The sequence below is a fragment of the Anabas testudineus genome, chromosome 6, assembly GCF_900324465.2.
Source record: "Anabas testudineus chromosome 6, fAnaTes1.2, whole genome shotgun sequence".
In the NCBI taxonomy this organism is placed as follows: domain Eukaryota; kingdom Metazoa; phylum Chordata; class Actinopteri; order Anabantiformes; family Anabantidae; genus Anabas; species Anabas testudineus.
The window spans coordinates 56,765-75,138 of record NC_046615.1 but is presented as its reverse complement, the minus strand read 5'-3'; the positions used below and the strand labels follow the sequence as shown (position 1 = coordinate 75,138).

Below are 18,374 nucleotides of genomic sequence, written 5' to 3'. Positions count from 1 at the left end.
GCAGCTAGAGTGGGTGATGTTACAGGTTTGAGTGGAGAGGATGATTTATTTTTTTTTACCAAAAATTTTCTCAATAAACTGTCAGCATGGCCACAATTTTCACTCGTTCTACATCATTTCTTCACAAAATTGGAGGAATACTTGTCCTGACTCTGATAAGCTATTTGTCTAAACTAAGAGCCAAATAGATTTTTCTCTGTAGTGATGGGAGTCACCCTCAACTCTCTTATTGCTCCCAGTGTTCAATTAAACTGAGATTTTGGCCGACAAGCTGAAGGGACCACTTCTGTATTTCGGTGATGTGACCACAATTTTCAGTCGTGAAACAAAAACATTTGCACCTGCAACTCACTGCTGTCTCAGAAAATCATATTTTTTTCGGAAGTACATTGTGCCAGAAACAGCCTCTTTTGAGGGGCCCAATTGTGTTTAAACTGCTGTGAACTGCTGAGAGTTATCCTTTTACATTTGTTTCTCTCATGAAACTGCCATTTGTTATAAATTTAAGTGACCCTTGTTAAACTTGCCTTTGCCCTTGTAGGATCTACAGATGTCCAGACTAGAGGACCTGAGACCATGCACAGGGGATTCTGGGAGTAAGTCCTCCAGTGCACTTCCCTTACAGGAGTGTTTTGCCCTTTAGAGAGGCCAGGTTCCTCTGGACGTCTGAGAAGTCACAGGATCGATAGATATCCAGAACAACAAAGTAATAAGGTAAAATCTACTAATAGGCCAAGGCAACTGTGAGTCGATATTGCTTTAACATAAGTTAAAGTCAATTTATTGAGTTGAGTAAACTCCAAGACATTCAGTCCATTACCTCATCATTTCAAGATAAAAACTTACAGTCAAAAAAACAATGTTTATAAGTTCTGTCAATACAACTTAACTTTAAGTTGAACTAGCTTGGAAATATAAAATTTGATATGATATTTAGGTTAAATTAATAAAAAACAAGCAAGATAATTCTCCCAAAACTGAACAAGAATACTGGTTTAAATAATATGCAAAGAAAGCCTGACACCATCTATATGTGATCACAAAACAAACCCATCCTTCACTAAATTTATTTATTTATTTTGCAATGCTGCAATTATGAGCCATGGGTTAAACCATGTCTCAACAGGAGGGATGGTATTTTACTAAATGGCTAAATGGTATTTTACTAAATTAATAAATAAATAAATACTTTTGGTAAGGAAGTATTGTTTGTGCAAAACATAACCCTCAGGGTAACTTGGAACCAGAAATAGGATAATTCCCACGACCAAAACCCTCAAATTAATGTGAAGGGAAGAAATTTTGTCTGATAATTTTAGACCAATTCAAAAATATTTCTATACTAACGTCCTGATGCTCAAGATGTATAAATAAAAATAGAATTAATAGGATAATAGACAGACCATGTCTATTATCCGTGGTCTACAGGATTAGTGGAAAGAATTAATAGAACAATTAATATGAAACTAAACTTAAACTTACATGTGACTTATTCACCTGAGCCACGGTAAAAATGTTCTAATAACTCAAACGAACTAGTGTTACACCTTATTGTCTGGAGGGTGACAGCTAAGTGTCAGTCCAACATCCTAATGTAAAAGTCTGGCTACAAAGGAGAGTGCATTCCAGCACTCATCTCGAACCAGAAAAGAAACTTTTGGGATTTTAGGGACAGACACATCTCATGGCACTCTTACAACATGGAAAGCAGTCCACCTTGGTGGAAGGTTAAAATTACTGATACTTATTGTTGTGACTTTGTTGCTTGTTTTAGTCATATTGGCATGAACATATAACTCCAAGAAAACAGACTAAGATTATTTATGATTATTATAATCATGTATAATTTTTTTTACCTGTTTTGTGTTTCCCTTCCTTCCAGGGGCATGTCTCGGCTGGTTTGAGTGTTTGCTGGTGTGTGTTTTTGGCAGGTGTTTTGTGTTTGTCATTACTGTGTCTATATTTAAGTTAGTGTCTGTGTGTTAGTTATTTGCTAGTGCGTCACCTGTCAACTTCGTTGTTCCCTGCCTCCTCTACTTACGTTTTCCCTGACCTCTAGTTCAGTAATTTAGACTATGTACCAACAGGACGTTGGTTTGAAGATCTCAACTAAACTGAAAACCTACATTAAATAAGTTCGAAGTCTCCTGATACTGCAGTGAATATTTGAGGTGAGTGTTATATGTTGATAGCCATGTAAAATTACTCAGTATCATGTGATGATTTTATTGTTGATTTTCTTTTTCTTGTTTTATTGTCCATTATCAAAAAAAAAAGGATCATACACATTCTTCTATGAATTTGATAAATTATAATTTTTATTCAGTGTGTTAAATTTACTTTTATTTTTCATTGTTATGGTTTCCATTGTATGAAAAAGTATAAACAGGAGGGAAATGTTAGAAAAATTGTATAGATAGTTATCCTTTTACATTTGTTTCTCGCATGAAACTGCCATTTGCTATAACTTAAAGTGGCCCTTGTGAAACTTTCCTTTGCCCTTGTTAGATAGTGCACTGCACTTTTATCTAGGGAGTCGGATAGGATGCTCCGGCATGGAATTCACCTCGAGATGAGAATCAACTGCAATGTTACAACTACCATTGTTATAAAGACAACATCTTCCTCCCATATGCAATCTATAAAACAGAACTGTATGTGTTAGATTCTTTGAATATGTTTCTGTCAGCTGCTGTGCTGATGTATTCATGCTCCCTTGTGCAAGAGAAAATAACCTGCTGCCCTATTAATCTCGTTGGTGGTCCTGAGAGGTTTATTACAGAAAAGTTTACTATCACACACACTCAGCACTGTTTCTGTTAAACTGTTATTTCCATTTGTAACCACAAAAACGCACAGCTGAATCCAGTCATGTGATCAAGATCAAAGCCGTGTCACTGGAAAAACTATGGGGAAAGAGTTAGAGAGGTTGGCCACCAACCAGGAGAGCAGTGGTTTGATAAAGACTAGCCCACCACCTCTAGTTCCATGCGTAAACATGATTAAGCATTTGTTTTGCTTTAGTTCCTCATGAGCCTTTCTCTATTATTAACCTTTTAATGATTTAATACAGACAAACTCATACACACACATCTCTTCCTGAAAATGCACTTTCACAGTAAATGTCCGGTTTTCAGAAAAAAAAACCCTCATCAATAAAATCTAGAAGAAAAGGCTCAAAGTGGCTTGAATATTCAAAATATTAGCACAACAGCTTTTTTGTCAATAACCGTCTATGAGAGTGTGAGGGACCAAGCAGGCAGACAAGAGGAAACACAGGTGGACTGTCAAAAAAAGGGTTTATTTATCCAAAAATGTGAAAGGAAAATTACACAACATACTTTCTTAGGGCCCATAAAAGAAGTCAACAAAAGTAACTAAACTCAGACAAAGTAGACTAGACAAACTTAACTTCAACCGAATAAACAGACTAACCAAAACCAACTGACCTACCTAAAGGAACACACAAGGGAACATATATAATGGCTGACCCTTACATCCTTGTGCCACCTCAGGTGGCCTGTTGCAGAAGCTCCCATTAGATTTGTATTTTTGTTGTTATTTTGTGCGTTTTTTTCGCTCCTTACTATTCTCTTTATAGTCTCATTTTAAACAACTTACTTCACGTTGGATATGGCTTTACTTATGATTTTTTCCCCATTTTTCATGACTTTTCAAACACTGTGTATTGACGGGGAATAACAATGGACGCGACCAGGAGCAGACGCATTGTTTTCACCAGAGATCAGCTGATCGCGCTCTCTCAACACTCACTGGGAGAAGGGCCCCAGACTCCGTGGAGCTTAGAAGGAGAAAGCACCGGGGATTCAGAGCAGGACTCAAAAAGAAAGAGTGGAAGAGAAGGTTTAAACCTTCTCTACCTTCTGTGGTCACAGGAAATGTGAGGTCCCTGTGGAATAAGATGGACGAGCTCAGTACCCTGACTTCAAGCCAGTGGGAATATCGTGAGTGCAGCATTATGTGTTTTACTGAGACCTGGCTGCAGGAACATATTCTGGACTCTGCACCATCAGTGGCTTCAGGATTGTGCGGGTGGACAGAGCCTGCAGGAGTCGTGGTAAGAGGAGAGGAGGGGGAATTGCAGTGCTTGTGAGCAACAGGTGGTGTAACCCCGGACACGTTACTGTAAAGGAACTTCTCTGTAGCCCGGACATTGAACTCTTAGCTGTAAGTCTGTGTCCATATTATCTACCGAGGGAGTTTGCCTGTGTTATTGTCATTACAACTTACATTCCCCCGTCAGCGGCTCCTGAAGTAGCGTGTGACGTCATTAACTCAGTCACCGCTAACTTACAGAACCAGCATCCAAACGCCTTCATTATAACAGGAGACTTAAACCACACGTCTCTGGACACAACTCTCCCCACTTTTTACCAGTTTGTCAACTGCTCCACCAGAGACAATAAGACCTTAGATTTACTGTATGCAAACGTGAATGATGCATACACCTCCACTGCTCTCCCTCCCTTAGGCAGATCTGACCACAACCTGGTGCTCCTCCCCCCGTCTACACTTCTATTGTTCAGAAGCAGACAGTGACCACGAGAACTGTAAGGAAGTGGTCTCAGGAAGCTACTGAGACTCTGCAGGGGTGCTTTGAAGCCACATACTGGAATGCGACTAACATGGAGACGATATAAATTCCATGACAGACAGCGTCACAGAGTACATTAACTTATGTGTGGACAACATCATCCCAACCAGGATAGTGAGGTGCTTCTTGAACAGTAAGCTCTGGATCACCAGCAACTTAAAGGAGCTGCTGAACAGGAAGAAGGCCTTTTTGGAGAGAGACAAGGACCAGGTGAAGTCTGTGCAGAGAGAGCTCAGGGTGAGACTGAGGCAGAGTAAGGACGCTTACAGAAGGAAGCTGGAGAACCAACTCCAGCAGAACAACATGAAGCATGTGTAGTCTGGAATGAAGATCACTGGCTTCAAAGAGAAGGGGTGGAAGGGAACCTAGACAAGGCCAACGAGCTGAACCATTTTTTCAACAGGTTTACAGCACTACTGCACTCTCTCTCCCCCTCCTCCACCTCCAGACACTCTGCTGCACCCTCCTCCTCCTCTGCCAGACTCACAGATAGAACAGTGTCTCCACTGCTGCCCCCTCACACCCATCCAAAATGAATATCAGAGACGGTCATAAAATCACACCCGTCACTGGAACTCTCACAGACGAAATGATCCCACCGTCATCCCCCTCACCTTCCTCAACCATACCCACCTCCCCTACCATCTGTCAGTGACCAGCAGCCAGGTGAAGAGGCAGCTGGAGAGGCTGAACCAGAATAAGGCAGCAGGACCTGATGGCGTCAGCCCCAGAGTCCTGAAGGCCTGTTCTGAGCAGCGTCATATCGTCTTCTCCTTGTGCTCTAAAGGATTACAGACCAGTCACCCTCACCTCACATATCATGAAGGTCCTGGAGAGACTGGTTCTGACCCATTTGAGACCTCAGGTTGAGACATCACTAGACCCACTACAGTTCGCCTATCGCCCCCGGGTTGGAGTAGATGATTATCTACCTATTGTCTCTCACACCTGGACAAGGCAAACGGCACTGTGAGGATCACGTTCTTTGATTTCTCCAATGCCTTTAACACAATCTAGCCTGTCCTGCTGAGAGCGAAGCCCCTGAAGATGCAGGTAGACTCCTCCACAGCCTCCTGGATCACTGACTACCTGACAGACAGACCACAGTTTGTATGAATGCAGGGATGCAAGTCTGAGCAGGTGGTCAGCAGCACAGGAGCACCTCAGGGGACTGTCCTCTCATCTTTCCTCTTCACCCTGTACACCTCAGACTTTCAGTACAACACTGAGTCCTGCCATCTGCAGAAGTTCTCAAATGACTCTGGAGTGGTTGGGTGTATCAGCGGTGGGGAGTAATAATAATAATAATAATAATAATGAATACTTTATTGATCCCTTTGGGGAAATTGTGGGTGAACAGCTGCTAGACAGTATGCCAATGCTACTCTACAGGGTTTCGTTGTCTTGTCCAAGGACACCTCAGCAAGTTGCCAAGGGAACTGGGAATTGAACCACTCACCCTGGGGTTCGTAGGCGACTGCTCTACCCCCTGAGCTACTGCCGCCCAAACCAACCAGTACCTGGCAGTACAGAGGTCTGGTGGAGAAATGGTGTGGGAACAACTATACTGTTCGTTATTCTTGTACTGTGTTTTGTGAACTGTCGTTGTGTATATTTTGTTACTTAATGTTCAAATGTCTGTGTAATGGCTGCTGCACTTGTAACTTCACTTGTAAGTTGCTTTGGATAAAAGTGTCTGCTAACTGACTAAATGTAAATGCTGCAACACCAAAATTTCTCCTTGGGGATCAGTAAAGTATCTATCTATCTATCTATCTATCTATCTATCTATCTATCTATCTATCTATCTATCTATCTATCTATCTATCAGACCATTTGACAAACAGGGGGCAACTACAAACAAATAGTACTAACAAAACTTCAAGACAGTACAACATCACGGTCAGGCTTTCCAATTGTAGATAATTAAATAACTAATCAAAATAACTCCCTTCACAAAGGAATAATATTGATATAGATTAACATAGTCCACAACATCCCAACCTAAATTCCCCCTCACAGGTGGTAGACTATGGTACAGTCCAACGATCCTCAGATCTGTTTTCAGGGCCACATCCTTTGCCCTGGCCTGAGAAGACGACCAGCAGCAGCAGCAGGAAGTTTTGGCAACCTCAGCACTGTTAACTCAAAAAAAATATACATTAACACAGACAAGAATTGTTAAACGTAAGTATGACAGTACAGAAGACAACTAAATGTGCGAGCTACAAATAGAAACTAATGTACTGCCAACATTACTGGCTTGGGGACTTGAATGGTATGTTTATGGACCAAACTGAAATGTGAATGGACTTTATAAAGCTAACTTGCCTAATGCAAAGCACCCTACATGGCCGCCTCACTGCACTCTCACTTGCACTAAGAATGAGTCTGAAGCACAGCCAGACCTTTGGCTTAAGAGACAATCAGAAAAGTTAAGTCCTCTTTCATTGTACTGGTGAAACAGGGAGTTGCAATGGTAATAGAGAATGGTCAGTATCTGGACCAATAATTCAAAATCAGAACAGTGTTCCACGTCACAGTGTTGGTGAAGCCAGACTATGAGCCAAAAGATCTAGGACCTATGGTTCTAGAATTAAAGAAAGCTAAAAACAAACATCTGGCTGAGTAAAGATGGTTCTTTTTTTAAGATATCTGTTTCTGCTTTGGGCTGGGTCTATCCACAGGTCATTAGGCTTCCATGTCAGTTTGTCTTCTGCTACCAGCACTCTGTAAAGAAATGTTGGCCAAGGTGCCTGAGAGTTTGTCAACCATGACACACATATGGGATTTATCAAGCGTGCACAACCAGTAGAAGTGAATTTCAAAGACCACCTTGGATACCACAATATCAGCTGAAACGTGAGGCTGAGGCTTGTATTGAGCCAATAATACAAGGCCTATTGGATGCAGGTGTGTTATGGTAGCACCAAACCCATACAGTAGCACACTGATTTTGCCAGTAAAGAAAACTGGTCACAGTAAGTATTGACCACAGTGAAGAAAATGCTGACTTTTATGGAAATGAATGGGCCTTCAGCTGGGACCAAATAGACCATGCCTCTTCCAGGCTCAGAGCAACAGGTGTTACTGGGTCATGGGTAGGTCTCTAGAGGGCATCCAGCAGGGATTTGGGACACTCAGCTGACTGATTGGAGGCTGGAGGAGTGACAGGGTGGCTACTAGCAGAACCGGGTGCAGTAAGGAGGGAGACACACTGTGTACTAGGGGATTAGCTAGCGGACCCAGAGTTACCTGTGGCTGTGTCAGGTGAGGTAACTAACAGGACAGGCATAGAAACCTGGGACTGAGTTACTGCGGTGGATGGATGTCTAGGTTGAAGGGTTTATGTAAACTGGAATCTGAAGGCTATTAACTTCGCCATTACAAGGTCCTTGAGAGTCCTAAACTCTACGTACTTCAAAAAAGTCTGGTGTGACCATTAGCAATATAAGCTGAATCCATGGTCAGGATGTGGCCAGATTGTACTGTCACAAATGGAGTCTTGAGGGAGGAATAGAACAAAAAAAGGTTTATTAACACACAACCTCAAAAAGCAGAGAAGAATGGGGAAACTAACCAAGGGAGGTGTCAAACGAACACAAGACAAAGACACAAAAACTAATTCACAATAAAAAACGACCTGAAACACAGTGGGGCACAAAGTAGCAACTAAGACATGAGATATAAAGTACAAGGACAAGGTCCAGGGTGTAGCAACGGAAGGGAAGCACAGCTGGGAACAAGGCTGGGAACAAGGCAGGAAAATGGCTGGAGAGCCTGAAGCATGACGAGACAATCTGGCAGGGACTGAGAACTGAAGGAAGCCAATATAGAAGAGTGTGAACATAGGTGGAACAGATTGTGTAATTAATGCACAGGGAATAGTGAGTGGAAGTGAATGGAGTGACTCAATCCATATATGGGCATGGCAGGAAGAGGCTGGGGAGCAGAGTAACGGTGAAGAGGAGTGAGAGAGAGAGAGAGATAATAAACAATACCTACTGGGCCAGGATCAGGCAGGAAACATGACAAAACCTGACCATTGTCAGGAGCTATGATGGTGACCAGATAATTTTAGGCTGAGCTATGATCCATCAAGTAGCCAGGAAAAAGGAGAAAAGCAAAATGGGGATCAGGAGGTAGAGAACGTTACAAAAGAGGGAGTCAGATGTTAGAGGGTACAATCAAATGCAATCCAATAAAGCAGCTCTGCAATTAATTCTTCTTTTAAAAGGTTGTAATTTCTCAGTTTTGGTCAGTGAACTTAGCTCCATGTCTGCAGTAATAACATGTTGCCTGGGAGATCTTACAGGTGAAATGTGTGGATCTGCTCACAGGTTTCAACTAGTACCACATTTCAGTTAATTTACTGAACTTTTCACCAGGTGTTTGGATCCTATGCACACATGACTGAATTAAGCCTCCCCAACAAAACTGGACATGGTTCTAATGTATGATTTGGGATGCAGTGACAAATATTGTAATTTTAATGCTCCCAGTAATGTATATAGAGATGTAAAGTATAGAAAACCCTGATGTTCACGTTTTCCAATAAGCAGAAGACAGTTAACCTATAAATTATAGGTCTTGTGGCTTGTGCACAATTGTGCTCAATTTAGTGATTCTTGTGCACAATTTAATAATTTTGTTGTCTTGCTCTAATCTAATTAAATTGTTTTTATTTTTCCTCCACTCTACCTTTAACCGTGTGGCCATCTCTCTTCTACTTTTTAGTTTTAAGAAAATAAATAACAGTATTATTATTGTTCAACAGTCAGTTGATAATTTGTGCATTGTGTGGTACACAGCACCCCTCCCTCCTGTTGATAGAGCAGGAAGTGGAATGTAAAGGCTCATTCGAGAAGAGCAATTGATGACTGTACAGAGCATGCTGGTTAGATTTCTGTCTGACTTGATCCTGAATTCATGTGTACATTATCATCATGTGTATATTAGTACTGTCAACCTTGTGAGACCAGGGTGGCCGCAGATTTTGGAGCTAGGCGCTGCAGTTGCTCTCTACTGATGTAAGACCTCAGGGCATGATGAGAAACACCTGGCTCTCACCTGATTTAAGATCTGATTTGTTCAGGTGCTGAATCAAAAAACATGATTTTTTTAGGACCGTTTCCTTAAATCATTTGATTTAAATAGAGTTAGAGTTCACTGTGAAGATAATTTTTTTACAGAATGTAAAATACAAATGTTACTTATCAGAAAAGCAGATTTTACTCTGAAATTAGTTTTTCTTTCAGATGGCTAAAACAACATTTACACAGATGTTCAGCCCTGACGGTCTAAATATCTGACAGATCTTTAGATCACAATAGTCAAAATGTATGCCCTGAATAATTTTTGGTATTTATAGTTTCAATAGCAAGCTGACACGAATAAAACAATGATGTGTTTCATTATAATTCTAATCAACTTCATGGCAAATATTTGATTCATATGATCGGTTAACCGTAAACACACAATCTCCTGGGAAGCTTTTTAAGAAACATAAAAGGTTTCTGAAAACTAAGAACACAAAAACGTTTTATTTATTCTGCATCTGACCTCACTGGCTGTATTTGCAACTTGCAGCACAAACATCAGCTCCCTGCTGCCGCTGCCTGTTCTCATCTGTTTTCCAGGTGAGGCGTTTTATTTGCCTTTGTTTGTGAGCAGCATGGCAGCTTAAAATTAGTTTGTAAAATGTCTGAGTTTAAAGTTTGTTTAGTTCAATTCAATTTAATTTTATTTGCACCATTACACAGCAGAAATCATTTCAAGACACTTTCCAGTGTAAGTTTTAAGGTTCTACTGGGCCAAGCTACTCCTCAAAGGGAGAATAAAACCAAAATTTACAAAGCAATACAGCAATGCCCCGCATGGGAGACAGGCTTTGACAGACAAACCTTTTAGCACACTACACAAACACACACAGTCCACACACGAAATAAAACAACTGGCCCTTTCCCACTAAGGGTAGACTATGGATAAAAATGATTTTAGCAACCAACTTCACTAACACACCCAGAAGTAATATTAACAATTGAGGGCTGTGAATAAAACACAGGCCAAAGCAAGTTGGAATAAACTAAATGTACCAATGTATTAAATGAAGCAAACCAAGAGCTGAAAAAGAGACGAATGCTAAACTGCTGGTTTCCCGTTCACTAATCACTTGTCATAAACACACAGACTGAATTCGACCCCACCAGCTAATTACTCTCAGCTACAGAGTGAGCTTTAAATACACCAAAGTGGAACCAAGTCACAACACTAATAGGCTAGCAGCCAGGTAAGACCAAACAGTAAGAGTAACACAGTAAAAGCATAGTAGTAGGACAGCTGGGCATCCTAGGCAAAACAGTACAAAACAGAAGGCCAAAATAGTAGCAGGCCTCTCTGGGAGAATACACACAGAACCAGGCCAATCACAGGCAAGAAAAAAAACAAGGCTCGTCACGTTTATGAAATTAAACTTTCTACCTTTACTATCAGTAGTACATTGGACACAAGAGTGAACCTCTGCCTCCGGTTATCTGCCACAAAAACCTACTGGTTACACAGAGCATAAACACATGAAATAAATAAAGTACACAGCACATACCTCAATGAAGGGGTGATACGCAGGGTAGCTAATTCTTTTAGAAAAGAACTGTGGTCACCAACAATAAGTGTTCCACTGAGTGTATAAAGAGAGCTGTGTATACTATGTTGGCGTCTATGTAATAAGTTAAGTCTGACGTCACCAGGTGAGACCCGATTGGACACCAGTAATGCTGCAGGCAGACATGGCAGCGGGCATCACTACATTTGTAACAGACAGAAACAGAAAAAAAAAAAAAAACTAAAATAACAAATAACACATAACCTTACACATGTAATGTGTTATCCTCAGTAGATTAGCTTAAACACAGATAATTCAGATAACATGTACACATGATTTATTCTACTACTACAATGTCTGAGATTGCTCTTAAGAACAGATTGCCAGTTCCTTCTTTCACAGCCGCACTTCCACCTTGCGAACTTAATTGTCCTTGCTGGGTTTTACAACTACTCCTATATACCATTCATTTCTGTTGACCTGGGCATCCTTTAACAGGACTACATCTCCTTCTTGAACATCTGAGAGAAAAGGACAGCTGTAGCAAAAAGCAATAACGAAGACAACAGAACCTTCTTAGAGCATTAATAATAATAAATGGGATAATTAGAGGATGTTTTTCATTTTCTGTGAGATATTGAGAGGATTGAGACTTTTAAGAGTGTCATGTTTTGTGTCTATTATAGAGACATTCTAAAACATTACAAAAGGAAAACAGACAATTTTTGTCTGGACAGTTTGAGTGATAACAACTTTGGCTTGTGCTATTTCCTTGATACGGCAGCAGTGAAACTTTTCCATCCCCGTAAATTGCTTCTTTTTTGTTTAAAGAATGCAGTAACATGAATGAGTCTGGCTATAGCTCGACAAATTGAAGTCCAACATGAATAACTCTCAAAGTGCCGAGAGCCCAGCTCAAACTCCGATGTTACTGTTACCAGTTCAGTAACTTCTGGACGTACCTGCTCATCCGAGTCACGTTCATTCAGCCTAAACAGACTGACTTTGTCTGACTCTGTGGGTTTGTCAGAATACAGAAAGGAAGGGCCTGAAAACCATTTATTGTCTTGAAGCTTGGCTGCTGGAATATACAGTACAGACCAAAAGTTTGGACACACCTTCTCATTCAAAGCGGTTTCTTTATTTTCATGACTATGAAAATTGTAGATTCACACTGAAGGCATCAAAACTATGAATTAACACATGTGGAATTGTATACATAACAAAAAAGTGTGAAACAACGAAAAAATATGTCATATTCTAGGTTCTTCAAAGTAGCCACCTTTTGCTCTGATTACTGCTTTGCACACTCTTGGCATTCTCTTGATGAGCTTCAAGAGGTAGTCACCTGAAATGGTTTTCACTTGACAGGTGTGCCCTGTCAGGTTTAATAAGTGGGATTACTTGCCTTATAAATGGGGTTGGGACCATCAGTTGTGTTGTGCAGATGTCAGGTGGATACACAGCTGATAGTCCTACTGAATAGACTGTTAGAATTTGTACTATGGCAAGAAAAAAGCAGCTAAGTAAAGAAAAACGAGTGGCCATCATTACTTTAAGAAATGAAGGTCAGTCAGTCCGAAAAATTGGGAAAACTTTGAAAGTGTCCCCAAGTGCAGTCACAAAAACCATCAAGCGCTACAAAGAAACTGGCTCACATGCGGACCCCCCCAGGAAAGGAAGACCAAGTGTCACCTCTGCTGCGGAGGATAAGTTCATCCGAGTCACCAGCCTCAGAAATCGCAGGTTTACAGCAGCTCAGATTAGAGACCAGGTCAATGCCACACAGAGTTCTAGCAGCAGACACATCTCTAGAACAACTGTTAAGAGGAGACTGTGTGAATCAGGCCTTTAGAATATCTGCTAGGAAACCACTGCTAAGGACAGGCAACAAGCAGAAGAGACTTGTTTGGGCTAAAGAACACAAGGAATGGACATTAGACCAGTGAAAATCTGTGCTTTGGTCTGATGAGTCCAAATTTGAGATCTTTGGTTCCAACCACCGTGTCTTTGTGCGAAGGAGAAAAGGTGAACGGATGGACTCTACATGCCTGGTTCCCACTGTGAAGCATGGAGGAGGAAGTGTGATGGTGTGGGGGTGCTTTGCTGGTGACACTGTTGGGGATTTATTCAAAATTGAAGGCATACTGAACCAGCATGGCTACCACAGCATCTTGCAGCGGCATGCTATTCCATCCGGTTTGCGTTTAGTTGGACCATCATTTAATTTTCAACAGGACAATGACCCCAAACACACCTCCAGGCTGTGTAAGGGCTATTTGACCAAGAAGGAGAGTGATGGGGTGCTGCGCCAAATGACCTGGCCTCCACAGTCACCGGACCTGAACCCAATCGAGATGGTTTGGGGTGAGCTGGACCGCAGAGTGAAGGCAAAAGGGCCAACAAGTGCTAAGCATCTCTGGGAACTCCTTCAAGAATGTTGGAAGACCATTTCAGGTGACTACCTCTTGAAGCTCATCAAGAGAATGCCAAGAGTGTGCAAAGCAGTAATCAGAGCAAAAGGTGGCTACTTTGAAGAACCTAGAATATGACATATTTTTTCGTTGTTTCACACTTTTTTGTTATGTATACAATTCCACATGTGTTAATTCATAGTTTTGATGCCTTCAGTGTGAATCTACAATTTTCATAGTCATGAAAATAAAGGAAACTCTTTGAATGAGAAGGTGTGTCCAAACTTTTGGTCTGTACTGTATATTGTGGACGAGTTAGCTGGATTTAGCTAAGTTAGGACATAATGCCATTGGTTGGGGTGTGTGGACACTCACGTGACCCGGTTGTCAACACACATGTAAAATCTTCTTGAAGCGTTGTACAATGGCAAGAACAACTTTGTGAACCTTTTGGAATTTCATGGTTTTCTGCATTTATTTGTCATATAATGTGCTCTGATCTTCATCTAAGTCACAACAATAGAAAAATACAGTGTTAGAATGATACTACACAAAATATGTTTTCATGTTTTGATTGAACATAACATGTAAACATTCACACTGCTGGGTGGAAAAAGTATGTATGCTAATTGGAGCCAGGAGTGAGCCAACCTTGAGTCCAATTAATTTTAATTCAGTTTTAATTCATTTGAGAGCGTCACTCCTAGCCTCTCTGATTCAAACTGGAAAAATCAAAAAACAGTCCTGTTTGTTATTGTGTACTGTCCTCCTGTCCCTTACTCTGAGTTTTTTACTGAATTCTCAGAGTTTCTATCTGATTTAGTTCTTAGTGCCGATAAAGTCATTATAGTGGGTGACTTTAATATCCATGTAGATGTTGATGATAACTGCCTCAACACTGCATTTAATTCACTATTAGACTCCATTGGTTTTCCCCAAAATGTAAATAAACCCACTCACTGTTTTAAATCACACCCTTGATCTTATTCTGACATACAGTGTGGAAATTGATCATTTAATAGTTCCACAAATTTAGATGAATAGTGCCTATCTTGGAAAGACAGTTTAAGAACCTAGAACCTCATATTACTCCTTATTAATAGAGGCAAATAATAACAACCCTAGGTTTCTTTTCAGCACTGTAGCCAGGCTGACAAAGAGTCATAGCTCGGTTGAGCCTAGTATTCCGTCAACTCTTAGCAGCAATGATTTCATGATTTCTTTACAAATAAAATCATAACTATTAGAGAAAAAATTTATCAGATCCTCCCTGCATACAGAATGGATTATACAACAACTCTAAATTCATCTGCAAGACCACGCTCAGACTTGGACTGCTTCCTCCCCATAGATCATTCTGAACTACTGTAATTTCAGTAATTAATTCCTCTAAACCATCAACATGTCTCTTAGATCCCATCCCGACTAGACTCCTCAAAGATGTCTTACCTTTGATCAGCACGTCCATATTAGATCAGATCAATCTATCATTACAAATAGGCTACATACCACAGGCTTTTAAGGTTGCTGTAGTCAAGCCCCTACTCAAAAAGCCTACTCTGGACTCAGGGGTCTTAGTGAATTATAGACCAATATCCAATTTGCCCTTTATCTCTTAAATTCTTGAAAAGGTAGCAATTGTATGACCACCTGCGCAGCAATAACTTGTATGAAGACTTCCAGTCAGGATTTAGTGTACATCATTGTAGCTCTCTCCACGACAACACAGACACAGGCCGGTTCTTTGAAACAGGCGTTTATTGCTTTTCTTCTTCAGTTTCTTAAATCACAACGTAACGCTGTGAGAACTGCATTCGTGAACAGTACACAGTACATTGGCAATTACCACGGCACCTAGCATGTACGAACGACAAATAAAGACACTTTAAACACATTAAATAAAGTACATAAACAAATACCTCGTTGGCCGCTTGTCATGAAAAGATGTCCTTAAGGCTTTGAGTCTCTTTGAATGTCTGGCTTCAGACGTAGACAACTTAAACTTTACATACAATGTAGCAGAGTCTCGAAGGAGCCATCTGCTCACCTGCAGCCCATGGACATCTTCTTTAGCTTGCTCCCGCTAAATCTCCAGAGTTTCGCAAGACACATCACCTTATATGCTAATGTCCCTTTATCACGTCAGAGCAAGACTTTGGTGTACATTAGTATTACATTACAGCGAATTACATATTGTAATATTAACATTTCAATATAACTATTATCATGTAGCCATTTGAAACAAAGGTAAACAATCTGCACCATATCATAAACTCATAACACCATGAACACAAAACGGAGGCACTTACAATCATAGTACAGAAACAGCACTGGTAAAGGTCACTAATGATCTTCTATTAGCATCAGACAATGGACTTCTCTCTACTACTACTCGTCATGTTAGATCTTAGTGCTGCATTCGACACTATAGATCACAAAATTTTATTACACAGACTGGAACATGTCGTTGGGATCAAAGGAACAGCACTAGAGTGGTTTAAATCGTATTAGGCAATATTATTAGGAAACACTCTATAAATTTTCATTGTTATGCAGATGATACCCAGCTATACTTATCTATGAAACCAGGAGAAACTAATCAATTAGTCAAACTTCAAGCATGCTTAAAAGACAAAGGCCTAGATGTTCTCCAATTTCCTTCTCCTAAATCCAGACAAGACAGAGGTTATACTGTTTGGGCCTAAAAATCTCAGAGACACTATGTCTAATCACGTTCTCACCCTTGATGACTTAGTATTGCCCTCAAGTAATACTGTAAGAAATCTCAGAGTTATCTTTGATCAGGATATCTCCTTTACTTCATACATCAAAGAAATCTCTAGAACTGCCTTTTTTCACCGGAGAAACATTGCTAAAATTAGGAGCATCCTGTCCCAAAGTGATGCTGAAAAACTAGTCCATGCATTTGTTACATCCAGACTGGACTATTGTAATTCCTTATTAATAGGATGTCCCAGTAACTCATTAAAATCCTCCAGTTAATGCAAAATGCTGCAGCCAGAGTTCTGACTGGAATTAGCAAGAGAGGTCATCTTTCTCCTACGTTAGCTTCTCTCCATTGGCTCCGTGTAAAATCCAGAATTGAATTTAAAATTCTTCTCCTCACTTATAAATCCCTTAATAATCAGGCTCCATCTCATCTCAAAGAACTCATAGTTCCATATTTTCCAAGCAGAACTCTACATTTGTCATGATTCCAGCCTTGTTGCTGCTGGTGCTTCCCCAGTGCTCTTATTTTGGCAGCCTTCTGTTTCCCTTTCCCGGTCTGGTCACATGCACTCACCTGACTGGGTTACACCTGCTTTCCCCCGGAGTATAAATACCGGCCTGCTCACCTGTGTTCCCTGCCAGATAGTTTGTTCTCGACACGCGGACACTATCCAGCGTTTCTTGTGGATTGAGTTATTTGGATTTTTTGGACTTTGCCTGTTCTGGACCCCGTCTCTTGCCTGACCCCCTGGTACTGTGAGTTCTGTTTATTCCCTGTCTTTCCCCCTGCTCACGGTACCAGACCTGTACCTGGACCTGTACCCCTGTACCCTGTCTACCCTGGATTCCCCCTCATTGGACCAGCCTGACCTGACCCTGCTTCCCCTCTGGTTCAGTGAGTTCTCCCTCTGTTCTGTTTCGCTCCCTTGTTGTCCCCTGTCCTGCTCTGACGGTTTGGACTGCTTTTGTGTGTCGACCCGGATTGTCTTCCTGTTGTGGATTTGCCTGTCGGATTTAGCTTTGAACTGCCTGCCTGTGTATGACCCGGATTACCCTCGACCTCTGAGCTAGCTCTGTGGATATTGTTTGGACTACATTCTCGTTGTGCTTGTGTGACTCTTGTGTCTCTGTCCATGTGCTCTCTGTCAGTCGGCCATTTTGGTTTTGACATTGTCCTCCATTTTGCCCATGTGCTCTCTGTTGGTCGGCCATCTTGGATTTGACATCACTTCCGGTTTCCAACCAGACCACCATACGCACCCTACCTCATCTCCTCCCACCTGGTGACTGTTTCATTGATCTACTGTGTTCTGTCGCATATAAATAAACACGGCAGCTCATGACAACATTCTCAGATTGCAGGTTTACTTGTAGTTCCTAAAGTTTCCAAATGTAGAATGGGAGGCAGAGCCTTTAGCCATCAAGCCACTCTCCTGTGGAACCAGCTCCCAGTTCAGGTTTGGGAGGCAGACACCCTCTCCACATTTAAGATTAGACTTAAAACTGTCCTTTTTTATAAAGCTTATAGTTAGAGATGGATCAGGTGACTCTGAACCATCTCTTAGTTATGCTGATATAGGTTAGTCTGCTGGGGGAACTCTACTGACAAACTGCGCTCCTCTCCTCTCTCCTTTCTCATATATCCATTCAAATGCCACCATTGCATATCATTAACTTTGTGTTCTCTCTCTCCTGTAGTTGTTTCCTCCTCTCTGTCTCCCTCTCTCTGTACTTTTCTGCAGGTATCCTCAGCCTGGAGGTGTGCATCTCCAGAATCCAGTTGACCTGCCCAATGTTCTTGTTGCTTGTTGTTGTCTTATTACCTGCTGTTCTTTTCCCTCTTCTCTTTCCACTCACCCCAACCGGTCGAGGCAGATGGCCGCCCACTATGAGCCTGGTTCTGCTGGAGGTTTCTTCCTCTAAAGGGAGTTTTTCCCCTCCACTGTTGTCTAAAGCTTGCTCAAATGGGATTGTTGGGTTTTCTCAATACGTTTTTTGGATAAATATTTTCTGT

The 18,374-nt window shown here is 41.2% G+C and overlaps 1 pseudogene; it reads left to right on the top strand.

The window, feature by feature from the left end:
- Positions 1 to 12,720: 12,720 nt before the first annotated feature.
- LOC113165646 lies at positions 12,721 to 17,892 on the top strand (annotated as a pseudogene).
- The last annotated feature ends 482 nt before the right edge of the window (positions 17,893 to 18,374 follow it).